This window comes from Pomacea canaliculata, linkage group LG2 (assembly GCF_003073045.1).
Source record: "Pomacea canaliculata isolate SZHN2017 linkage group LG2, ASM307304v1, whole genome shotgun sequence".
Lineage (NCBI taxonomy): Eukaryota > Metazoa > Mollusca > Gastropoda > Architaenioglossa > Ampullariidae > Pomacea > Pomacea canaliculata.
The window spans coordinates 6,906,790-6,933,718 of record NC_037591.1 but is presented as its reverse complement, the minus strand read 5'-3'; the positions used below and the strand labels follow the sequence as shown (position 1 = coordinate 6,933,718).

At 39.1% G+C, this 26,929-nt stretch overlaps 2 long non-coding RNA genes across 2 annotated transcripts in view; both read left to right on the top strand.

Annotated features, from left to right (window-relative positions):
• Positions 1 to 26,929, top strand: part of LOC112557504 — a 41,934-nt gene that overhangs the window by 9,903 nt on the left and 5,102 nt on the right. The window contains exon 2 of the long non-coding RNA XR_003097961.1: positions 17,194 to 17,467. This is a non-coding gene — a long non-coding RNA (uncharacterized LOC112557504). The remainder of the gene's footprint in view (positions 1 to 17,193; positions 17,468 to 26,929) is intronic.
• LOC112557506 lies at positions 1,908 to 6,966 on the top strand. The gene is made up of 3 exons (XR_003097964.1): positions 1,908 to 2,626; positions 6,041 to 6,229; positions 6,567 to 6,966. It is a non-coding gene; the product is annotated as an uncharacterized LOC112557506 (long non-coding RNA).

The following is a 26,929-nucleotide window of genomic DNA, read 5'->3' as shown; positions in this document are numbered from 1 at the left end:
GTCACAACACTGTTCCTATTAATCCTACGAGCGTCAACCCACCGGTTCTTGACAGAGAAACAGCGGGTATTAACTCCTTTACTTTTCTTCTTCTTTTTAGTCCTCAGACATGGTAGACAATAAGTGTTCTGCTATTTATAGTCACCTCTAAAATTATGAACACACTTTTCCGCGTCGACTCACTTCAGCCAAATGATTTGAAATCTTATCATTCAATTACTCGTCCTTCGGTCTGCCACCAAGGTGTACTCCTGAGATAAAGCAGTACAATGAGGCTAGTCATCGTCTAGTTCTCAAGACTTGTCATCGAGTTTTCAAGAGCATTTGTCTTGGTGTCAGATGTGAAATGACACTTTTGTGAACTATTCGTTAATGTCCCTCCTGTTTGGTAGTCGGGACTTCACGCATGCCAGATATTCTTTCAACATCCATAACAATCTCCCAAAGCAATTTTGCTTCAGTATTTTTTGATTTAAATTACTATGCATGCCATGCGAGTGCAAGTTCGTGTGCAAGAAAACCCTGCATCTAGTGATGGTAAAGCCTTTAAACTACGTCTTCCCCTCCCACATCTCCCCAGACAATAAAACAAAACCCTGTTACACAGAATTCGTGTCTTCTTGAGGCCAGAATACCTTCCTTACAAAGGCAGGCAAGTATTTTGTCTGAGAATGTTATCTCGAGGCATCGTTTATTTCATCCCTGTTCACAACCAGATTTACTGCAGTAACTTTGCTTTCAAAAAAAAAAGAAGTCTTTTGCCTGCTTTTTGCTTCCTTCTGCTCCTTGTGAAAGCCAAATGGCTTAACGATAGACTCCATCCGGTGGGGAATGGAAGACACTATGGCGTGCTGGGACGACCTGCACGCTAGGGCACTGCTCTATGATGGAGCGAAGATATTGTCTGTGGAGGGCTGGATCCTGTCAGTCTGGGTCCGCAGAGCACGTCCATTGGCCTTTGACCCAGAAAACAGACCACACAATCAGCACTAATGTTTGTCTGTCTTCTGGTCTATGATGTCCCTTTTCCAAACTAGAGGTGAGAATCTTATGGATGTTGACATTTATTTTAGCCTTTATATTACCTGGCATCCTCTTCTTCTTACTAGGTTCTCTTGTATGTTTGAGAGGATGTAGATATCTGTGTGTCTTGAATGTCGTGTATGGGTATGCGTGTCTGCCCGTTATGTTTGTGTGTGTATATATATATAATTACATTATGTTTGTATGTGTGTATTGATTGTGAGCAAAAGATACATTTCTGTCTTTAACTGCCTTGGACAGACAATAGAGTTTGATTTGATTAATAATCTCCAAATCTGATCACAAATTATTTATTACCTGCAATAAAATGAAAATGTATTATTCCGAAAAAAAGACTTCGTCTCAGCAAGTTTCAAATGATCTCGTACTCATTCCATGAAAAATTAGACCACAGTTTTATCACTTTGATTGACATGCAAAAATATAATACTTTGGGAAAAGACCTTGCGTGTGGAGATACAAACCTTCCTACTTAATATAAAAGAGATTAGGGGATGAACAGTAAAGGGAAATAAACCCATAAAACACGAGTAGGTAGTGTCGCGCTTCAGTCAAGTGGAATAGGTCTGAAAGTTATTGCACATTTTTCTAGGTCAGGTGGCCTTCTATAAAACATTCATCACAGTGTCAGTTTTCAGTTTAGCAGTGGTAAGAGTTACTTATTTTTTGGAAAAAAAATACGCTGGTGTTGAGAAGATACAAAGGGAAAATGGAGCAGGAGATTGTATAAAATCGTTTTTAAAAAATTTAAATGCAAATTTAAAGCGTGGGGTGTAAGTGGGTTAATAAATAATAATAATAATAATAATAATAATAATAATAATAATAATAATAATAATAATAATCGTTTACAAATGTGAGCATTCATTGGAAAGATTATAAACATGACCTACGTGGAATAAAGAACTCGAGTAAGTCTCGGTATCCCAGCTCCCTGAAACCATCGTTCTCTTGAGTGTGCACCACTTCCTTTTCCGAAATACTTTCAAAATCAAAGATGGCCCTCTCCCTCTCTCTCTCACACACATACACACACAAGCAGGCATATATATATATACACACGTACTCGCGGATTCACATGCCCAAGCGAGGGGAAGTAACTTGCTGTTCGCGAAAGGAAAAGGAGGCGAGTAAGTTTGTGCAGCAGAGAAGCATCTGAAGTATAAAGTATGAAAACATGGCGACGGAGCCTGGCATCAAAGGAAAGTCCTGATTGCGAAGCGTGATGAGGAGGGTTCCGTCGGACTGCCTCGGTAACGCAAGAAATCTCTCCCGGCAGCCTCCAGCTCCAAGGACGACAACCCTGCAGTCTTGCCCGGCCGCCCGCGCGAGTGCTCCGCTCTTGAAGTCAGAATTACTGGCTCGCTTTTTGCAACATTTCGGCTCTTCAAGACGGCTGAATGGGCTGTTTATATGACGAATATGACAGATATACGGGTTTCTCCCGCGGTTACGTCTCTTTGAAGTGTGCCTGAGTCTCTCATTATTGCCCTTAATTTGCAGATCGCTTTCGCCGAGAAAGCGCGAGGGGAGATGAGCGAGGGCAGGCTACTGCGCTGTACGAGGGACCAGACTGCTTTCGGTGCGTTGTTGAGGATGGTGGATACAAATTATCTGCCCCTGATACGTCCCTGGGCCTCCCAATACGATTTTTTTGCTCCCTCACCCCGGTGGTATACGCCGTGGCTGGCCGCGTGATAATGGTGCTGATAATCCTATCACCGCCTGCCCTGAACATGGAAATCAAAACTGGCCAGGCTTGGCAAATGTGTCTGGACATTTTTCTCTCTTTCTTTCTTTCACTCTGTGTGTGTGTGTGTGTGTATTTCTTTGTGTGTGTGTGTGTGTGGTGAATTGTACGCATTCGAGAGAGAAAATGATTAAAAGAAAACAGGAAAGACGCACAATGCTTAGACGTTGCTCATCAGTAATCTGATGAATGAATAAGAAAAATTAATAATAATAAAGTATTATTACATTCCTGACTTAAATAACTCTTATAAAGAAAGAGAATGAAATACTTTGTAGATATATTCTATTTATCTTTTTCTCTTCTATCCTTACCCCCTTTCAGTCCTGTCGTCGTCTGCTCTGTAGTAAAAACATGATGGATAGATGCACGGTACCATCCCACCAGCCTTACACAGTAAAGCTTGGTCATTAAGACGACAATAAGCAAGTTATGGGGACGTAAATCTTCCAATCGCAGCTCCCCGACCGAGGCAACTTCGGGCCATTTTATGAAAACCCGTGTCATCTTCATTTTGTCCCTCGTTATTTACACCTTAATTAGCGCCATTGTTTTCCTGACGAGGGATGATTGCTTTCATAAAGTCTGTCATGTTCTGACTAGATTTGCATGTGGCGGTCTTTAATGTCTGTAAACCCGTGACGCGATTGTCCGTAAACCCTTGACACCATGCGGTTGACTGTCGTTTTTTTTTGTTTTTTTTTTTTTTTGTTTTTTTTTTTTGTTTGTTTTTTTGTAAATGATAATGCGAAGTGATCGTGTCTGCAGTGTGTTTTGTTGATCCCATAGAAACGGGTGTTACGAATACTTCTGGGAGTTCGGAGATCAGTTTGAACTAATGGTGGACCCGATATATAAACCTCGTCTACACTCGTGGATTTTCTCATCAAAATACTTTTTGTCACAGAAACTGGTCATAAGACATTGGACCTTCTTCTTCGGCAGGAAAGCATACTGATTTCAACTGATGTAACTAGAATTCATTTTCAACCATGTTCACTCGCTTGAGTGTTTTATCCAGTTTACCAAATGGTCACACAGAAGTCATAGATAAAATAGACTGAAGAGAGATGAGATGCCTTCTTCCAGAATATTATGAACAGCTTTCGAATGACGGAATCAGAGGACAGAAAGAGAAAGTCAAATATAGTAGTCTTGAAATATTCGTAAGAAGGTTCAGAAAAGTCAGGCTTGAATCGCAATGTTGTAGCGAATGATGCTGTGGTAATGCTGATAATCGAATCTCTCTCTGTAAAAAAGCAGTTTGAAAATATGCAAGCTGGAAATAAAGAAGCGATCAAATGCAATAAATTCTGAGCACGATCGTTCTGGTGTATGACAGTTGTGATAGAGAGAAGTAGCATGACAAATATGCCAACAGAAGCGATGGCAGGAAGAGAAACCTCTCATTCTTAGAGAATCCTAGAAACTCATGGAAGTTTCTCATTCTCAATATCTTAAGCTACAAAGGCCTCAAATATCCTTTGAAGATACTAGATTATTATACAATGCTCAGTGGTATTCTCTCCAGAAGATGTCGCTATAAACTGTGGACCAACAATGACATTGTCATCGGTTTGGGTAGCGCGGTAATACATATCTCAGGACGAGTCTTGTCTCGATTTTGAACGACCTATGAAGCTGTTTCCTACTTCAAAGAAGTTCAACACACATGTCTTTGTTAACAGCTTTAGAAAAAGAGGGAAACAGAGAAAGAAAAGGAAAAGAAAAGGCGAGAAAAAGAGAGACGCAAAGTTTCAAGAGTTCACAGAGTGCACAAAGGCGGCGGTGGGGTGTGTGGAGCGAGCTTAGCGCCCTGTTATCATCCACATAAATGACAAGGGGAAAACAGCAGCACTGCGTGGTAACAGAAGATCTAACAAGACAAACCAGTGCACTTTTCTTTTCTTCTCCGCTGGAGAGTTACTGTCGTGTATAAAACACCCATCGCGCGAAGCCTGGGAGTCTGCGCGAGGTTTTATCTTTTGTTTTGGTTGTTTTTTTTTTCCTTTTCAACAGAAAACAGCTGCAAAGGAAGAGATGACAGATGAGTATAGAATGATAAAGTGAGAGATTGTGACAGAATACTACTTTTGTAATATTCGTATTGTTGGAAAACATTACTTTTGCTGAGGAACTCTCGATTCCCGATGAAAATATTTTAACCTACACTGATGGTTAGAAAGAAAAAAAAGAAAGACGAAAACGGGAAAAAAATATATGAAAAAGATGAAAGAAATGATAAAACGAGTGCAGAAATAATGCCTTATTTAAAAAAAAAATCCACACTACATTAGAAGCAGAAACATTGATGCATGCTGGGAGGTCACTCTCCTCACTTGATATCGCGACTTGGAAATGGGCCCCGATGTATCCCGGATGCTAAGGACTTTAAGTCCATTTCCGGTTTGCTGTTAAATTCCGTGACCCCGACGCCGTAAGGAAGACACGGACCCTCGAAGCGGAAACGGAAACACTCCTTCAGGACATGCGCAAAACATCTGAAGGCCATCGGAAGTTACGAAGTGGAAGAGACGAGGAATAAATGAGTAATGAAAATGTTTCGCAGAAACAAACAGGACAGCTAGCAGCGCTGATTACCAGATTTTCCTCTCCTACATTCTGCCTAAGTTAGTATTAACAGATGATTAAGAGGATTTTTTTTTAAGGTCATTGTCACGGAGTGCTAATGTTCAATCACGTGACATGCGACCTTTGGTGAGTGGAATGCATCTGGAAAGAACAGGAGGACAAATCAACATATTTTGAAACACAAGTCTCGTGAGATTGCAATACTAACAGGTGTTTGATGGTAATATATTTTGAGACAATTATTCTGTTTAAACGAATGTATCGAGACTGCCAGAGCAATTTTGGACTCGAGGTTGAGTAGTGATTGAGGTTGGTTTTTTTTCCAGTTGAACAACACCAAAAGAGTACAGTAAACTGTCATCACTGAAATCTCATTGTCTTCGCATTTTCGTTTGTTTCATCCTCTTCCTCTTCCTGCTTCTCATCATCAAAATGTTTCGCTCCGCCATTACTAACGCTGCCCATACACTTAAACATAACCTTTACTTACTTACTATCTTAATTGTTGAGATCTTTCACCACAATATGTAAAATTATCAGTTGAAAAATAGAAGTCAAAGTCTTCCTTCCTTCAAAATGGTTTTGGTGAAGAGAAGTGAAGTGCAGCGGTTGGCTACCGTGCTAATGAAATTTAATCCTCTTCTTTTCTTTAAGTCCACTCAAGCGTCCTTCATAAAAGTCTTCTGGTCTCTGGGGAGGCGACAGGAGCTGGGCGGCTGGGCCTGGCTAGACGCAGGTCGCAGGAAGAGGGTGTAAATTAAGACGGGCATGAATGAGGGAGGACTACCGCGGGTAGTCTCATCCGGGCCACGAGGTGACGAAAGAGGAGGGCATCGCCGTAAGGTTAGACGAGAGATACTGATTTAAGGAGGGTCCCATCTCACCTTGGTGCTGTCACGTACAACACTAGCTCTTTCTCCTCACCCCCTCTCTTTCTTTCTTCTTTCTTTCCCACTCTCCCACTTTCTTTCTCTCACTCCTTCACAAAAACTTATGATATAAATAATGGGCATATTGACAAAGAAAAAAAAAGGAAAATAAAAGCTGTGTGAAAAAGTATTTTGCCTAAATGATTAGTTTGTGTTAATAAAATTACTTTGGTCAGAACATTTATTTCTCATGAATTCTTCTTCTTTTGTTTCCACTTTTTTTTAACACTACACGTCTTTTTTTCTTACAGGGCAGTTAGTCCCTAAGGGCCGTTCTTAACTGAACAAAGGGCTGAAACCCAAACCTCCGAGGTGCCTTCAGTGACTTTCTATTGGCAAAAGTACTGGCAATATGTTGAGAGACAGTATATTGAGTAAATGTCAAAGTTCCAGCCGTCAACCTCAAAATGATTGACTTCCTGCGACTTTCGCGAGCACGAAATACTCGATATTGTCCTGATTAAGACAGGTGTCAGGAATACTAAAACGATAATATATGTGAAGGGTGAATCCAGGAACATTTACAGTTCCTAATAAAGAGAGAAAATGTGATATTACACTTTTACATATTATAAAAGGGAAAGAAACCACAGTATTGTTCTGAAAATAATTTTCTTTTTAATTAAAACGTTTTCTTTAATCATTTTGGTTTCTTTTCCGTCTCTTCCCCCATCTCTCTCTCTATATATATATTAAACATTGTTTCTCCATTTTTTTCTGTCTGTCCCTCTTCCCCAAACACGCAAGCACGGATGAATTCACACATCACACACCCACACACATGTACACGGGCGCACTATATTATTTATATGCACACACATTCTCTCTTTCTCTGTCTCTCTGTCTCTCTCTCTCCAGCCACACACATATTCTAGTCTCGGTCCATCGAGAGCAAAAAGGGACAATGTACGCTGTCACCCTGCTGTCGCCATGTCGGTGTACATCCACATTAGCACGTGCTTGGTGCTGAAGAAACATACGGCGCCGGTCCCCTGCAGCCATTACTGGGGAGCCAGGAAAGATAACTGATACCGTGATCACGTGACGATAACGCCCCTTGCACATGTTCAGTGGTCCTGGGCCTGTGATGGCGACGACGGGGCTTTGGAGGAAATTTCTCTTTTTGAGTGTGCGCATGTGCGTGCAAGGATGGAGGAAGGGAAAATTGTAGGCTAGGGGCAGGACGAGCTGAAGAAGATGATGAGGAGAGAGAAGAAAAAAAACTAAGACTGGGTTGCCTCAAGTATCACACGATTATAATATTATTTCAGTACAGTCACACCTACAGGAATAGTAAGTCCCAGAAAGTCACTCAAACAAAAAGAGATAAAGAAAAAGAAAGAAAATATATAAAAAGAAAGGGAAAAAACGAGATAAAGCAGAAAAAAAGAGAAATACAAGAGGGAGAGAGAGGAGCTAGAAAAAGAGAAGGAAGAATGAAAAGTGAACTGCGACCCACTTTTTTACACATCCTACACCCCACCCTTTCTCCCCTTGTATCCAGGGCCTACATCTATCCACTTGAAGCAGTCAGTTATGAGAAGAGAAAGAAAGCTATTGAAAGATGTCACCCATGCGTCCTCAACCAGGAACCCGTTTCTTAGCAGAAGGAAAACAGGACATTCACTGATAAGTGTCTCATAAAACACCTGAGAATGCCAAAGAGCTTCGATAGTTGATTCATAAACTTTGCGAATGCCAGAGGGTAGGAGAGGGAGGGGCGAGGAGGGGAGTCAGGAGTTGACAATTTGAAGTTATTGTACTGTTGAACCTGTAAAAGGGAGATGGTCACAATTTCATGAAGTGCTTTTGGGGTCCCGAGGCTGACACTGACGACCTGCCTGTTCAAGCCCTTGTTTAGGGCCCGAAATGGTTTTATGGCGGGCAGCAAGACTACAAAACGGAAGCTCAAGATCTCCATATCCACACTGTCAGAAAGACAAACTGCAGAGGACCATAGATGCCGGTGAGGATGTGACATTTGCCACTGAGGACTAGTCAGCTGGAAAAGGTTGGCTTACCTCTATATTCCCTGCAGGTGCTACAAAATACACGTTAAGGGCCCTCTTTTCTGTATACCTTTTTTTTTTGAGGCAGTTAGTGAGTTGAGTGAGACAGTGAATGAGTCAGTGCATCGTGTATCACTCACTCGCTCGCTCATTCATATGTCTCATCTGGAAAGTCGACTCTTTTTCTTCCCCATCCTCTAATTATCGGAATTAGATTATTTTCTTACTCATACCCTTGCTGAAGATATGCTCTTAAAGTAATAAATAATCAATCAATCACACTACACTTTATGAAAATGTTAATTATGATGGCTGCTGCTGTTCCCCTTGAAATGGACCCAGGTCTACTCAGTAAAAATTGAAATCTGGAATTAGGTCAAGTCACTACATCCTCCCAATCCGAACAAATAATCCCTACTCGTTTCCAAAACGAAAACATCGGTATGCACAGACAGTGCAAATCCGAGTAGTTAGGCTTAAATATGGGATAAGCTGACCTCGACAATACTTTAGTCAGTAGGAGTACCGGAAGTGTACTGACCCGACAGAGTTGTCTTTCTTGTAAAAGGTTCAGATTTTTCGTCCTTCTCGAAAATATACGAAGCATGGCGGAATATGACAATCGATTCAAAAATGTTAGTATCTGTCATTTAAGACATAATTCAGAATGTTCTATCATTTAAGCCCTACTTGCGTTCTCCTTTAAGAAGAGACCCGAATTGGAGAAAATCCGATAGGGAGATGGAGGAGGTTGGGGGAGAGGGTGGGTAAGGGATGGAATCATGAGATTTTTGTAAACAACTTTTGTGTCCTACCAATGGAGAAGCACGTTACGGTGCTCCAGTTAGAAAACATTATTCCAGATTGGGTCATTGGATCCGCCGGAGAGCGGCTTGAGTGCCAGGGCAATGGCCGTAAAACTTAGCGACTTGTCCTGTGGCGCCTCGAGTGTTGCACGGGGCCATAACTCAACCTTAGGCAGGTACGGGGCTTCCAAAGGGCGTTTCTCGCACCCACTTTACGTTCTTTCCACCCCCGTCCACCTCGCAGTTTTTCACTGCACCTTGCCAAGAGCCTTGAAAAGGCGCTAAGGACGCTGGGAGGCAGAACACAAGCGTCACATTGCCCGGATGTATGTGTTGTCTGTAGACGGGTATCCCTTACAGGAAGCGACTGTCTTTGACCTGCCAACAAATGCATGCGAAGAATTTGTTTTGTTTTGACTTGCACTTTTTTCTGCGGAATGTCACATTTAGCAGTGTCGATTGGGACGCTAGATTCGCTTAAAGTTTGTTTTCGATTTATAGATGACAGCTACAAGAGAAAGGAGTACATACACGAGGACTGGACAAGAGGCCTTGTCACGTGTTCATATCTAGCGGCACATAACATCCGGGTCTACATTAGTGTTTCTAGGTCCTTTGCTTTGAAACCACTACAGACACATGCACGCAGACACGAACACAGAACCGATTGAGCATACGCATGGACATATAAAGGCATGGACATCGATATACAAAAATACACACGTACATAAATGCATGACATGGTACTCTCTCATTTACACATATAATATATATATAAAAGCATACAGGCGAGTGTGATTAAAAATAAACACGTCGAACTTGCTGTACTTCCATTTTCTCTCTGGAACCCTGCTTGTGTCCTTTTTTTTAAAAGTTCTAGTGTGATAAATGATCGAACAGCTTTCCTAGTAGCCATCTTCTCAACAGAGTTGGCTTGTAAACGCCGGCTGGGAATTGAAGAAAGCAAAACAGTAAAAAGAAAGTCCTCCCTTGCACATTTGTAAAGTCGCTAAGGGGACAAGGAGCGGGAAGAAAAGGGAGTTAGATGTCAGAGACCCCACTTTCCTCTGGACCAGATTTATCGTGATGCTGATGGCCATTTCCGCACTTACTGCTTTACCTCTCCCCACCTCCTTTGTAGTCAGCTGGTCGTTCCTGACAGCTGTCTGCTGCAGAAAATTCACTGGCGTTACACGGGTATCGAACCATCTCCAGGTTCAGAAGCCAGTGCTTTATCCACTCTCCCGTTTGATAATTACAAATTATCTCCCCTTCCCCCACCACAAAACGTAATCTAGCTTAAAAAAAAAGTACTGGTTGACATGTGTGCGCAAGTGCGGGTCAGCAGTTAAGTATTGGAAAAAACAAAAACAAAAGAATTTTCAGATAGAGAGAATGAGGCAGATAGATGATAGAGACTTAGAGAGATAAATAAAAGCTTCACAAAATTATATCAACCAAGGAGCAATTGTGCAAGAGGCTTATTTTCATCACGAATATTTTATGCATCCCTGGGTCATGGTCTTTAACTGACTACCTGACACACATCGATTGACTGTGGCAGCAGACAGGTAGGAAGGCAACATTAAAGTTCGTTTATACCAGTTAGGTGACAGAAATGCATTATTTGCTCTCTTGACAGGCCTGCCAGGAGATAATGAATCAATCTTGTAGCGGCCTTAAACTGCATATTTGCTCTGTCCTCTTTTTTTTTTTTTTTGTATTTTTTTTCTTTGATTTCTTCTTTTCTTCCTTTCTTTACGTTTCTATCCCGATCTTTGTCTTTCAGCTTCTCATTCATAAGACCTTCTAAGCCATACTACCCTTTAAAGAATTTTGGTTATTTTCTTTGGTTAAACAGAGTTTTTTCTATGAACCCGAAAACGCTGATTCCAGTACCGAACTGAAAAATGAAGAATTCACCGACAATTGCTAACATAAATGTTTCGTTACTTTCTTTCTTGTCTCTATTCTTCTTCTCTGGAAAATTGTTTAGAAACTAATTAAGCTTAGAGAAAATTTGGTATTGTAGTATCATTTTTTTTTTAACTAAAGAAGTTTGGCATTCGTTTATTTTCATTTCTCCGCTCTCTTCTTTGCTAAAAATATTTGTAATTAGTTTTTTCTTTTTAAAGGTGTCTTTGCGCGATTTATTTTAACTCAAGCCTGCCCAGACTAGGACAACACATTTAATAAGAGTGCACAGCTCAATGAACCCCTCACTTCTGCCTTTTTGATTTTCAGGTCAAGGCGGTACACTCCACCAATCAGCATCGAATGCTTCATTTGTATTTTAGCTTTCAGAAATCCGCCTTAAAGAAGTCTTTGTTTTGCATTTAGATTTGGGCTTGGTCTTCATTTAGTTCCATTAACAGTTTTATTGCGCCTGCAATTTTCCTTCTTTTTCTCTTCTGTTCGGGTTTCTACGGTGATGACTCTCCGAGCAACACTTTATTTCTCCTTGCCGGGCGGTGCCTGTGCGAGGGGAGCGGATGGGCTCGCCATAAATGGGAACGTGACGATCCCGGCAATATTGGACGGTGTCAAATATGAAATAATGAATCCTCCCTTTTGTCGTCTTTTTTCTTGATTTGCTGAAGCCATAAAATCCAAAACCACCTTGGACACATAGCCTGGTTTGTTTATGTATTTATTCCTTTCGCGAATGTGTGTGTGTTGAGGGTGGATGGGGTGGGAGTCGTCTTCTTTGCATGTTTTTTTTTAATTTTTAACTTTGTTTTCATTTTTATTTATCCTATTTTAAATATAGTTGATGCTTATTTAATAGTGACAATGAGAAACTGTCGTTGTTGCAGGTCAGCTGTCCAACTACTACTAATGGTAATGGGAACGACGCACACACACACACACGTATCAATAATTTTTTTTTAATTTTTTATTTATATATGGATGAACCCTATTAATACAAGCATCATGGATAAACAACCGTCACCTCAGGTCATCGGGTACCCAGTTCCCTGACAAACAGGGAAGAGAAATCGTTCTTTAAAGTCGTCCTTCTTTGAGGAAGTCAAAAATTATATTAAGATATTTAGATAGGAATGTGTGGGGCAAATGCGTGGGGCTTCCAATCCTGCTGATGGGAACAGCCTCACTTGATGATGCTACCCTCCCAACCCCCCCAACCCCCTCCCGTCTGCTATCCGAACCCCTCCAGTCACTTCACATGGAGTTGCATAACGGAATCCCAAACACACGAAGTGGTTTCGGCTTGCAATTTTCAATTACCTATAATCTAATTTATTTGCACCGGACCGGAATATGCTTCTGTAACGGGATGCACAAAAGGATGATCGTAAAAAAGAAACAAACCCGGCAGGAAGCGCTACTCTTCCAACCTGCAATATGATTCGCTACGTGACGGCTCATGTCATGCCCGGTAACTCCCAGTGCCCTATCGAGTTCTCTCCCATTCTTCACGTTCGCGTTACGATTTGAAATATCATTACTGTGCACCGTTAATTTGTGCTTCTTGGATATAAATAATCTGCTCTGCGGGAACCCCGGACTAGCATGGAAATGGGATATTATTAGCAACGCTTTTTGGCTGCGGGGTTTAAATGGAGAAGAGTAGGATTTTTTTGTTTTTTGGTCTATTGAGTTAATTTTTTTTTTCCTGTCTAATAAAACAACAGGATGTGAACATCAAGACGTCTATATTTATATGAACATTACAAATTAAACGTAAATCACATGCTTTTATAATGTTACACCAGTCTCAGTATGTGGCCATAGTCGTTGAAGCGTGAAATCACCATTGATTGTCCATCTAGCTTAATAATAGTAATTATAAAAGGAAGAAGAAAACGCTTTTATTGCATAACATAAAGCAGGTAGCACTCTCTGCTCTGACCAACAGTAATACAGAAATGACATTTAAAACACTGTAATACTTATATGGTGAAGATGTTAAAACAAAAGACATCCTACCCTAAGAACACACCCTCGCAAGTTTGATTAGTCGAGGGGCGCAGCAAGATTTCCCAGGTGTCCTAGCTGTGGAGTAGGTTCCTGACTGATGGTAAATGGTGATAATGCAGCCAAGCCGAGGAGATGGGCACTTCCACCACAAAAATTGCCTCAGAGAGCTCACTTCCGAATGACCTTAAGGTCATGAGACTATTTCTGCCCTTTCTTTCTTGGTATCGTTTTATACATTTTGTACACCGATATAATTCTAATAAATTATAGATGCTTGACTTTGTTTATTTCATCTCTGCCACTTTAATGTTTCTTGTGGAAAATTACTCTCAGATATAAGGAAATAAACAAAAAACTGTGACATTTACATATATCACAAGAAGTCAATATTACGTATATATATTTTGACAATATGAACTATGAAGCGGTATATACTATTTGCTAATATTTTTTACACTTTTTGTAGTATCAATGTTGCTGTCGCATCTCAAACCAACCAGCTTCTTCTTGAACACTACCAGGGGGAGGGGGAAGGGTTGGTGGGGTGGTGAGACTTGACTACCACAAGTGGAGAACCACAGGGGGAGATAAATGGTTCTTCCTCTCGACTATACACCACTTTCTTTCCCTCGCGCCGGTGCGATCATGCGAGAGAAAAAATAGTTCTTAGCAAATTAATTCAACTCACCACCACTTTGATCTCAGTGTGACGTAATGAGCGAGTCTGAAGAGAAGCAACTAGAGTGGAAAATATTGGTTGTGGGTCATGGGAGGTGCGGGCATCCTCTAGACTCTCGGAGAACTGATCCGAGGAGGCTGGGACAGGAGGGTTGCGGATGCGAGGGAAAAGGAAGTGGAAGTGGGGGCAGGGGGGTCCCATGGCCGATCATAAAGATGGTTGAGGTGGTGGGGGGAGGGAAAGGGGAGCGGCGGTGAAGGGGCGGAGACCGGAACTTCGACACGCTCTTCACAAACTGAGAGGATAATTTTACAATACTGCTGGCCGCGATATATTACATCGTCCAAACTCTCTCTCTCACACATAAAAGAGGGCATGCCCTCGAGCCGATTCTTTGCGGTGCAAATTCTTCTTCTCATAATAATATCTAAAAAAAATCCCGATTTTGTGTATGGGAGAGGGAGAAAGATAATGAGAGAGGTGGCTTAGACATGATACATTGGTAAAGAGATGACATTACCCACCTATGTTTACTTATCATCTAAAAATTTACATTAGCGTGTCATAACCGTTCAGTTTACACAGAGTAAGAACATCTGTGTATTCATTTATATAAAAAAATATTGAATTTTGCAACTAGCATTTTTGTATTTAAACATAAGAACATTACAATTTTAAAATAAAAAATTGTTTTCATTTCTTACTAACGTTGACCATGTTGCTACCTATGCGTACGATTATATCCTCTGCAATATTGTCTTTAGTATTTTTTTAATTATTAAATAAAGAACTAATGTATTTGTGTATCAGACGGAGAGAGTGAGAGAAATAGAAAACTGGAAGGAGTAAGAGAGTGAGAGAAATTTTGACGATGTGTGCGAGAGAACGAGAGCGAGCGCGCGCGCGTGTGTCTTACAGAGAGAAAGAGAGGGAGAGAGAGGAATATGGGAAGAGAGAAGAAGAGACAGGCTATATTCCGGTAATAAATGGCACTGTCCTTCACATATCACAAACTGCACGCGGGATCGTTCGTGATGCTGACTACAGGATTGATGGTTCCCTGGAAAATCTATATTCTCTCACATTAAGGAAAATTCAATATTACTCTTGTATGTAAAATGTATGTAAGGTCCAACCAATTGGTCTTCAGATACGCAAACCATATGTATAATCCAAAGTAATTTAATTTTATCCCCTTTCCCGAAAGAAATGCAGCCAAAGAGTTTTATTGAAGTACTCTTCACTTTTCAGAGGATAAAAAGCAATTGAAAGAGGCTGAATGCTTGTTTACGAAGTCCGAATACCAAAAGGTTTTAGAATGTCATGAAAATTGTTTTTTCTATATGTAGAGTAGAGGGAATGAGAAGCAAACAGCTCTCTTAAAAAAAATTGTGAGTACTTTTTAATGTGATGCTTCAGGTTTATAAAAAGGACAAAATTTGTCACAATTGCATCAAGATTTACTCACATGTTTTTAGTCTTTAAAAAGTTAACTAAACTAATAATTTTAGGCTAAACAATAGAGGCAGATTTTACCAAAATAATACTTGCAGAAGGCAAGATAATATATGTTAACTACATTACAAAATAACATTTTAGATTGAAACACGGGGGGTGAGGGCGCAGTTTTTTCAGGTTTCTGTGCGCCCTTAGCGCCTACGTTTGAGCAATTGTTTCTCACCGTGGACCCTCTTTGCACACAAGAAACTCACTAAATGCAGAAACAACTTCTATTCATGCAAATCAGTTTTAAAATTTTATAATTTTCTCTTTCCTTTCCATCACCACCCACCCGATTTCTTTAAGTCAGTATCACATTTAATTTTTAGTTACCCTCCTTTGATTTTTCTGAAAGAAAAAAAATTGTCACAGATTTTGTCATTCTATACTTGTCTGCTGAAAATGAAGTGAAAATAGACAATCGTATTTTTGTCTTAGAGAAAAATATGTAGCACATGACTAATTTACAAAATACAAAGATCTGCAGTAATTTAAAACAAGGAACTATATATAACTTACAAATAATAGTTTACATTAAGCAGCTTTAAATAGTTTTCATAAATACTAACAAAAAGACAACAATAACTCAATATTTGCATGATAAAGAAAAGGCCGAATGCAATTCGAACTTAACACTTTTTAAACAGAGAGAAAGGGGGAAAGATGGAAGAGAAAAAAATCCGTTTATTTAACATTCTCGCCTTCTTCTTCTTAGACGATAATATTACTTCTGTCCCTTAACAAAAACATAAAACCCAATAGCCCTCATCTCATCTAATTAGAACAAAATTTACAAGACACTTCAGAGCTTAAAGCCAGCAAAATAATTAATTAATTTTCGTAATAACTCAGAATTTCGCATGTGTATTGTGCCAGCTACTTTTTCTGATGAAAATATCAAACAAATTAAAGTCCTTTTATCAATTCATCCATCTATTTATTCATTCTATCCATCCGATAGTAGATTTTCGGGTAATGGAACGTGTCGCTTGCCTTGTGTGAAGCCAATGACAAGGTAGATATGACTAACCCCGTGATAAGTAGTCGAGCTAAATGATTCTTGTGTGACTGAAATATTGTTTTTTTAAGGACACATAAAGTGGTCATTTGCTTTCTTGAAGGTGAGGTCAGAGTTAGAAGAGGTCATCTGCTGTGTCTCGCTGAGATGTGGTGTACCATTTCTAATGACATTTTTGTCTTTTTAATATATTTGCTGACAAAATATTGTAACAATATTGCAATAAATTCTATATACCTATTCTTTCGTTCTTAATTATGTGTCGACTATAGAGTTGCCCTGTTCCATTATATGACTGCAGTTATTTAAAATCGCCCGTCACTATGGTATAGTGGTCACTGTGGTATATAATGCAATAGAACGAGAGATTAGAACAAAGCAAAGAAACGCGCGCGAACAACCACACACAGAGGACAAGCATGCACGCACGAATAAATGAATATAAATACGCTTGGAAGGAATCACTCCTCACACTCACGTGCGCATACACACACAGGTGTATACAGACAGACTACGTTATGCTAACTAAGAGGTACACGTAGAGGTACAAGCCTGTAGAAAGGGAAGAAAAATAAAGGGAAGACACATAGGAAGACAGAAATTTGTTCTTTTATATTAAAAGTCACAATGGCTTTGACTAATTAAGTGAAAGATGTACTTCCTGTGCACAACAAAAAGAATCACCTTGTTTTATGACTGACTATCTGGCGAGAAAAGAACCTAGATAGTTAAAACATGTCTACTTGTTAGTATATATAGTACAGTACATAATCAAAAGCGGGCTTGTCCTGAAAAAGAAAATAACCTGCAAAATAATTTACTAAAAGGTTTTCGCAAAAGTGAAACTTTAAATTTTTCTGTTCTGTTTACATCTCTTATATTCTGAGCTATTGTAGTTTTTCTTTCTTTTTTTTTTTTTCCTAGACATTGGAGCATCCCTGTGAGTGGCAAGTGGTCCGCGCCAAGGGGCGGTCACTCTTACAAACGATGGACCAGTTTTGCCTTCATTACACGCCAGGCACGCCAAGTGGCGGAGGAAGCTGCAGGCGAGACTGATTTCAGTGCAGAATGGCCCTCCTCCTGATGCATGAACAATATTATTTGAAGACAAACTGCCCTCCCAGTCTTTCAAACATGCCGCGCCTGGTCGCCAGTCATTTCATGATTCTCCGCGTTATCGTGCACAGTCTCACACCAGGTAAGGTAAAACAAAGAAGGAAACAAACGAACAAACGAAGAAGCGAACAAACAAGGAAACAAACGAACAAATAAATACATGAACAAACGAACAAACAAACAAACACCTCTTTCATTAAAACGGTAAGCTTGCCTTGATACCTTAGAGCTTTCAATATTTAGTGAAATTTAAAGTGTATTTAATGGAACAACTGTTCTTGGCTAATATCTCATATTATCTAACTCTATTTCCCAAAGAATTACTTTAGTTCTTTATGTATGGAAAAGTAGCTTTGAGATCCTAAGTTTTATAGAAAACGAAGTCCTTTTTTATTTCTATCTGCCAAAAGCATATTTATTTTTGTGATGTTTCAGATTATACTTTTACTAAACATCAAAACTTTTTTATTATCAAAAATATTTTTTAATGAATGTGTCCCGTTTATTATTTCATACAAAATGCATAGTAGCACATTCTTGTGAATACTAGTCAGCACTCGATTTTAACTACTCCCGGTGTCTAGTTCTTTACTTCTTTCTTCGTCCCTTCTTTTCATTCTGTTTTATGTTATTTTCTTCATTCCTTTAATTTTATTTTAGAACAAATTCGATCATATTCATATACACACACACATATATATATAAACACACGAAATCAGTATTCAGTTTCGTCGACGTTGGTATGTCAGGTTCTAAGGCTTTAAGAGTCAAGAGAAAGTAACTAATAACTTTCACTTTCTATCTTGTATTTTAGCTATATATAGACCCTTTAAGATACCCATCCCCTCCCCTCACAAACTTTCTACAGAAAGCTTTGACTTTTTCAGTTCTGTTATGTCCATGCGCTAGACACTGAGAGTTATTAAAAGGCGGCGATGATCACGATACAGGAAAGACTATTGTGCTTGTCTATTATAAGGAAAAAAGTCCATTGAAAGTCCCTTTCGGATATTGTCTCAAACATTTTGTTTTTATGTAGACGATTACTACTGTCACTAACAAGTCTTTGTTGCCCTGCCCCTGGGGCTAATCCCCAATCATTCAATTAGGTTTTCACTTTTTTTAAAATCTCATTGAAATCCTGAAAACTACTGCCTTACCTTATTTATTTTTAATCAAAATCATGGAAAAGGCTGTGTGGCATTTCTTAAATAATTTTTTAACCATTTTATGTTGCCTATCATGTGTCATTCTCCCTGATAAGTCTTTGTGATGGGGTCAAAGTTCTGTCAGCTGCCTTTAGTCTCATTTGTACTTACACTTATACTTAGTTTCCTGCACAACAACTTTACCTGATTGGATCAGTGGCATCTAAGTAGGCCTCTACCATAAAACCTCTGCTCTACACACAATATTTGGAGGTTGCTTGTTTTCTTTTGTGGATCAACGCTGGAATTTCTTGTTTCTCTAGCTTTCTCTTTGTTTTGTTCTTTCTCTTTGTTTCAACATTCAAGTTTGAAAACATTTCTTACATAGTTTTGCATGCTAGGAAATGTTCCCTCCTTTCTGCCACCTTGATATTGAATGATTACTATTCTTCTATGTAGATAACCACAAACGTAACCGGTGACTATAGACACATATCACTGAACAGAATATAACATGAGCCCAGAGGCTGTACTTTTAGATGACTCATCAGCGTATGATAGCAAACGCACCCGAAGGTCCACTTGATCATCATTTTACCTCAGAATAATAGCGTATGATAGCAAACGCACCCGAAGGTCCACTTGATCATCATTTTACCTCAGAATAATATCTTTTTTAGTTCAGAGACATTTTTTAATAACTTCTAGACAACTATTTAGGTGCAAGGTTTCTGTGTTGTGTTTTAACATTGTTGATCAAGATTCATTTAGTAACTACTGCACTAGACCTGTTCATTTTCTGAAGTATAAATAAACGAATCATGATCGCTGTACCCTGGTTCCACAATAAACTACTAACTAAACAGGTTGAAGTTTGACGGGATTTGAGGATTTTACATATCAGTCTCTCCATTTTCAATGACTGCTAACAATGAGTCAGCAAATGCTTAATGTCAGTATACTTTTCCTCTTCTGATAAAAATTATTTTCAGTCATTTTCTTAACTGTTTTTAACAATCAGTAACACGTTATTTACGTTTCTCAGTACCAGTACTTTTGGCATGGAATGGCGAAGCATATTGAGTAGAAAGTATTTTATTCGCTAAGTTTAAGCTCTTTTTAGATTATTTTTTTATATTTCAGACTTTTTATATTACATGGTGATATTTAAATGCTTTTCTTTTCAGTTTCCTTATTTTCGAAATGTGATGTGCGTCATATGCATGACAAAAATAGGAAATTTGACGCTCGTGTGTTACCAGTTTGTGGGTTTTCAATTTTCTCTTCGCTATAGCTTTTTTTAATCGTCTTACAAGGTGTGTTCATGCATGTGTGTACATCCCAACAAAATTGAGGTATAAAGCTAAACCTTTTCATAGTTATGGTGCTTTAAGTTCTCGCTGTAATAGCTGTTTCCCATTTTATCCCCAAAGTCCCCACCCATCAGTTTTGTTTTGTGTGGTATGGTGTGTGTGTGTGCACGCGCCGGCTCGCCCCAACGCAGCCTCAACTCGCTCAACACTTGTCTCCGAGCGTTAATAGCTAGCTCGCCTGCAGGCCAGGCTCTCGCTGTGTGAAACACTCTAAATCAGGAATAACTTAGGTTCCGCGCATGGCGCGTGCTTGCGTAAGAGTGCAGTAATAATGCAAGCGGCGCCTTTGAAGTCCATTCCTTCATCCCATTCTTCAATTACATGCGAGCTTTATGGGACGGCCCAATCCGTGCTCCCCTAGTCGTTAAGTCTCCACATAATATTTCCTTTCGAATGACTGGCTTTTCTTAATTGAACACTGAGTTTGATCTGGGAGAAAGTGGAGAGATGGGCAAGATGGTGCCTGGCTGGATGGCCGGCCAGACTACGACAGCCTACGTGACGGGGGAAGTGTCGCAAGGTAATCTCGCGGCGCCCAGTAAAGTAAGAGAGAGGGCAACACACACAATCTATGGGATTATACTAGTTTTTCGTAAATGGATTTCCCGAATATAAAGTTCACCACTCGATTCTCCAATCTTAGGTCGTCTTCCGTCTTTTTTTTTTACCCATCCTCCATTCCCTGCCTTTTAATATTATTATTTTCACATACCAGGAGACACAAGCTTGGGTAAGAAAGAAAACAACTGGTCGGCTGACAGTCATTAGACAAGCAGACTATACATATATATATCTTAGATATACTATGCGTACTCAGAGAGCGTGTAAACAGAAGAGACAATGCTTGCTACATGCGAGTATCTATGACGCTGTAACAGAAGGCTCGTGGATGGCCAGAAGTTTCAAACATATTGTGTTATCGGAATGATTGTCAAAAGGATTGTGTGAAGGACAGTTACTTCTTCTACGATAATTAAGTGCCTCTACAACATTTTTATGTTTGTTTGTTTGTTTGTTTGTTTGGTTGTTTGTTTGTTTGGTTGTTTGTTTGGTTGGTTGGTTGGTTGGTTGGTTGGTTGGTTGGTTGGTTGGTTGGTTGGTTGGTTGGTTGGTTGGTTGGTTGTTGGTTGGTTGGTTGTTTGGTTGGATGCATGGTTGGTTCTTTCTAGTGTGAAAAATGTGGGATTGAACATGAGTTTCACTAAAGAGTTGAACCTCACCCTGCAGGTGTTACCTATAACGCATTGACTATGGTGGGTGTTCGGTATCTTGGGCTTTTGTGCTTTTTTTCTGTGCATTTCTTTGACACTCAAACTTGAGCAGAGACCTTTGGAGAGAAGTTATTACAGTTGAGCTATATCGTGGATACTTTCTATTTAAAATATTTTTGTAATATTATACAAAGGTTGACAGATTTTATTTATTTTGTTTGTTCATTTTATTTTCTTTGTTTATTAGGTAAGTTGTTTTTTCTGTTTGTTTGTCTTTCTCGAGGTCTGTCTTTTATTTGTTTTCTTTGTGGAAACGCGAGTTTCTCCTCCATCAAAGTTTTCATATCAGTTCTTTCCCTTTGATCTCTTACACCTGAACAATACACATGTCACCGTGCACACAGGTATGCCAACATCAACTCTGCCCCCGAGCCATTCCCACAAATATCACGATCCGCGCTTTAAACCCATGTACCCTACCCACCCACCCGTGCACACCTATCAACCCCGCCCTGGCGAACAAAGGTTTTTACGAGAATTTTCCAAGTTACCCAAGTAACCAAGCAGCTGCTTTCCACCTACGAGCACTTGCAAGTGTCTCCAGCCAGTTTCAGACTCCCTGCCTCTGGTGTGGCTGCTGAGCTCCACAGTGGCAGCAGGGTGATGCTCGGTTATGGCCGTGTTACACAGCCGACCACACATAAAACGCTTCGCACTAAACTCCTTCATGACTTTGCTATGCCCAAGCCCGGACTGGCGGGGATAGAAATAAGAAACTTTATAGTTTTTCCTGCCTTTTATAAGTCGAATCGGTCCTGTAGCAGCTGCTGGCTGGTCTGCAAGAAGGCTTTTCTCTGAACTTGTGCATCTTTTTCTGTTTTTTCGTCTTCTGGCTTTTGATGAGACGTTTCTGGTGGAGCCTGGTGGTGGCGAAGCTACTTTTCCGGTTGTGGGGGGCCTTCATCTTGAGACTTCAAAAGATTTCCAAGATGGTACAGTTTTCTTTTGACATCTCTTTTCTGGAGGAATCTGTTTTTCAGCCTTCCAGTTATCCTATGAAGGTCTGTACTGTTTCATGCTGGAGTCTTTTTAAAAAAAAAATTCTCTTTCGTCGGCATTTTTTAAAACATATTTTGAACCTCTGTGGAAAAGATCTTTCTTCTTTACTTTCTTCTCTTTGCTTTCTTTCCTGTATGTCCCTTTAATTTTTTTACCATTAGTGTTTTAACTTTACATTTGCTTTCTGAACTATTATTGTAAAAAGCTCAACCGTTTTGTTACTTACTTCACGTAGGTCTTGTTCTTCTATCATTTTTAAATTCACGTGCCAATGTTATTAGAGTGTTTACGGAATATACGGTAATAAATAGGCAAAAGACTATTTCTAAAAAAAAAAAAGCAGCATTAAAACATTTTCGATATTTAATCTTACAGATAAATTCAAGAAAATTTGTTTGTAGTGAAAATATCTATTAGTCCATGTCACAATTACAATGGCTATAAGCCGCAAAAGATGTACGCGTATTATTATTATTTGTTATATATCATTTATGAGGTATTGGCAAGGAGATCTCCACAAACAAACACACGCGCTAACGCACCCGTGTACTATAGTCAATCTGCTGTTTTGAAGGAAAGTTTGTGTATACAAGTAAATAGTTGACTCGTTTAACCCGTCATCAAACTGAAAACAAAGGGAAGATAGTTCGGTGAATGTGTGGTTGTTTTTTTCCTTCCGACGTTCACTTCATATCAGCTCATTTATAAATTAATGTGTGTGTTTCTTTTAGGTCCTGTTGTGTGTGCTAAGTTCATGTGAGTTCAAAGATACGCGCCCTATCGTTTGTGTGAAAACTGAGTCCGCAATCTTTAATTTAGGAGACAAAATACTTCGCTAAAATTTTTGCTTTTGAATTATTTTGCGACGAAATACTCATTTTTATATTTCATTTGATCAACCTAGCCTTTTTTTTTCTTGTTTTGTCTTGTGTTTGGCTTGGTTTTGAGCGTAGAGTAACTAATAATTTTATTGTATACAATATATGACATTTTCTTATGTGTATTCACCATCTTTCTCTCAGTGACATTTTCGATAGCGATTTCCTGTTCAAAATAATGACAAATGTTGCATCCCTCAAATATATTTTCGTTGCTGCACAAGATGCTAATCCCCAAACCCCATAAACAAAACCAGACATGTCAGAACTCTGAAAAGGATAAAAGTACTCGTTTAATTTGTTAAAATTCTTCAGGAAAAGAGTTCTCTAGCAGAAAATCTAAAACTGTATTGTAACTGCAATGGATTGTGTTCCTTTTTCTGTTGTAATATTTTAATTGTTTGAATAAGCATATTGTTAAACATATATTGCTTTAAGTTGCTTGTAGGTGTGTCGGACACGGAACAAACATTGTCTTTAGTTAAAAGCTGAGGACTAACAATGAAGAAATAACAGCTCCACATTTAAGCTTTTCCTCTAGCACTATTTTCAGGAAAATAGCTAGAACACTTTTGGTGGAATGGTGATTTATTTATTTACACGAGAATATCTTAAGTTGATGAAGAAACTTTTCATTAAAACATCAATTTAACTCTACTTCAAAATGAATCTTTCAACCACTAAAATTACCAACTCTGTCTCCTTGTTTCCGCTTTCTTGATATAAAAATCACACCTAAAACAAATCAATTTTATTTACAATCATCCACAAATCAAGCTGTGCTATGAAATTGTCGAAATACTGCTGTAATAATACATCTAGTTTGAGCAATGTTTCAAAGTTACGTGTTTCATTTGCATTGTTATGTTATTTTACAGAATACTTGTTAGTAGCAACAACAAAGTACTGACATAAATAATCTACAATACCACTAGCCTCAATAATACAAAAGGAAGAGGCAACAGGCAGACAAACACCAAAGCATAGAGTCAATAAAAGCATACCTTAGTTATTTTAGAGTTGCAAGAATTATTCTTAAATTAACCAAGCACTAAAAATCCGATTTAAGATTCGTGCTCGCGTGTGAACTTGGCTGTAACTGCAATTTTAAAAAGTAACAATTAACGGTTACCTAACAAACAAAAAGAAAACAAAACTAATTTAACATCACAACAATCTAAACACGGAAACGAACTGGTCCAAATAAAACAATAACAATAAATAAATAAAACATTTTATTTGTGTCACTTCACCATCCCTCCTATTTCTTCTTTTGCGCTTTTCTTTACTAATTCTGCCTTCGACGTGGGCTCTGTGTGTGTGTTTATTTGTTGAAGACTGTACTAAAACACCTAAACATCACACCGTTGTCGGTGCAGACGTGGCAGTTTCATGTTCTTCGTCTTCTTAAGACAAAATGGAGAACCGCTGCCATCATGACAAACAATTTTTTTTCTCTTTCACACTTCCACTAATGTTTTAAAACAGTCTAATGGAAGTATGCGTGTAAGCGCACAGATAGAACAGTGGAAACAAAAATATAAAGTACCCGACATTCAATCAGGAGTCAAGAAATAGTAAAAAACTAAAATATTTGTTTGGTATGGATTGAGACCTTTCTCTGCACCTCGTTGGGTAACACAAAAAGAATTGTGCTGTAAATTGCCTGCCAATTTCTAGATGTTACAAGTAAAGCTTAAAATGTGGAAATTATTGAAAGAAACCACTGCACCATATATGTAACATTTCTCGATAAAATTCCCGTTGGTTCGAAGAAAAGAACAAAAGCCAGTATAATATTGAGTCTTCTCCCCTCACCACCAGCCCATTAAATACCTTACAGTTTTTCTAAAAAACAATCACCAGCACTTACATTTGTCCATAGGAACTGAAACATGTTTAGGAAAATAACTTGTAAGCAATAATAGCTCTAAATAATAAACAACCAGAAGAGGAGGGCACAAAATCTTTAACAATACACATGCGTGCGTGCGTGCGTGCGTGTGTGTGTGTGTGAGAGAGAGAGAACACATTATGTAAAACAAAATAAAATAATATAAGGCGCAAAGCTTCTCAGAATTGCTTTCTGCATTCAAATTCAAGTTCGACAAGTCAGAACTTTCCTTCTTTCTTTTATGGCAATGTATCACTTACCTAGGTCCGTCAAAGCTTTTTTTAAACCGAAAAGAATTCCCTTCCACACAGTTACCCAAAGGAGGAATGTCCTCATTTTCAACATCTGACAATAAATAAAATCATACGCTGTCGATAAAAATATGATACGGATCATCATTTTTTTTCTCTAACAAGACCGACATCTTTGAATCTTTTGTTGTTGTTCGAATTACATAACTACGCTCGTTTATTGCCATGATTTTAGATAGATGGACAGAGAGACAGGTTAGGTGTCTACCTAAACATCTGTTACTGTTTATTGGTTGCTTGCCGTTTACCTTGAACCGCTGAAAACATGTGAGTGTGGGTTTGCTGATGTTTATTGTGTATTTGGTAATTTCTTTAATCGCGTGCATGTTTCTGATTTAGTCACTAAAAATAAATCATATCTTTGCCATTTCTATGATGACTAGATTAAACATGCTCCAGCAGCTTGTTGATTAGTGAGTCTTGTCTGCCGCTTTAAAGAGTTTTTGTTTATCCTCCTTTTGCTAAGTCCTAGGTATGCAGTCCTGTCGTTAGGGGAGATCACTAAGAGGAATGTTAATGTTGGCAGACACAGTGACGTCCTTCCTGTGTCAACCTCAGGTGTCACTAACGTTTTGCACAAGTTTTGTTTTTTTTTACACTTTTCCCATTTCCACCACAAACAAAAAATTCTCATTCTTCTACAGTTATCTACACCTTCATTCTATCGACAGACGACTTCACGACGAATGTGTGTTTGTGTGTGTGTGTGCGCGCGCGCTATCCACCCATAAAGGGCGCCTGGTGGTGTAGGGGCTTAGACACCCGCTTGTTCCCATTGCGATGAAGAAGTTCTGGGTTCAAATCTCGTCTCGGACGTATCTTCAGGTTACATCTTTTCTGAGATATGACCATAGGACGTTTTCTCTAGGTACTCCGGTTTCTTCCATCTCCACCAACTATTCCATCATCCTTCTCCCTCACAATACAAAATCACTTTAAGGTGGACATTCGTTCTTACTAAATAAACCAATCAACCAATAAATATCCACCTCCCCAACAAATCTTTTTCCGTCACAAGCCACAGAACAAAGACTCGGGCTGGACTTAAATACCTTTAATACACTACAAACACGATCAAGTGAAATATCATAGACTGAGTGGAGAACATTTGAAGTAGAATTACAAGTTTCTAAAACGAAGTACGAAAATTGAAAACACTTTCTGTGACACTAAGGACTTCCAAAGAGTTCTGACAAACATTTCAAGTGAAATATCAAAAACAAACAAATCAGGATAAAGAAATATTTAGAAATAAACAAATAATAAAATATTTCTCTATTCTCTAGCAATTATTTTTTCTTTTCCAGAAACTCGTTAACAGAAGTCCTCCATTTTCTCGCACACTTCCTCGCAAAGTTTACAAGTAATGTGTAACTAGCGTGCAAACACGTGATCCTCCAGACGCACCTAAACTTCTTGCCGTTCGGCCATCTTTACCCTGACCTTTCAACTTCCTGCTAAAATCTCGTCCGTACGTCATGGCCTAAGATTGAATGACCGGCTTAATGGACGTGAAGGTTAGTCTGTCGACTGTGCAGCTAGGAGTGGGACGGTAGTTGAAGCAGGGTGATCACTGTGTGGGCTTTTATTTCTCCCAACCTTCCCCCGCTTTTTTTTTTTTTCTTTTTTCTTTTTGCCTTTGTCCGTCTCTTGTTTTGCTGCCCTCAGTG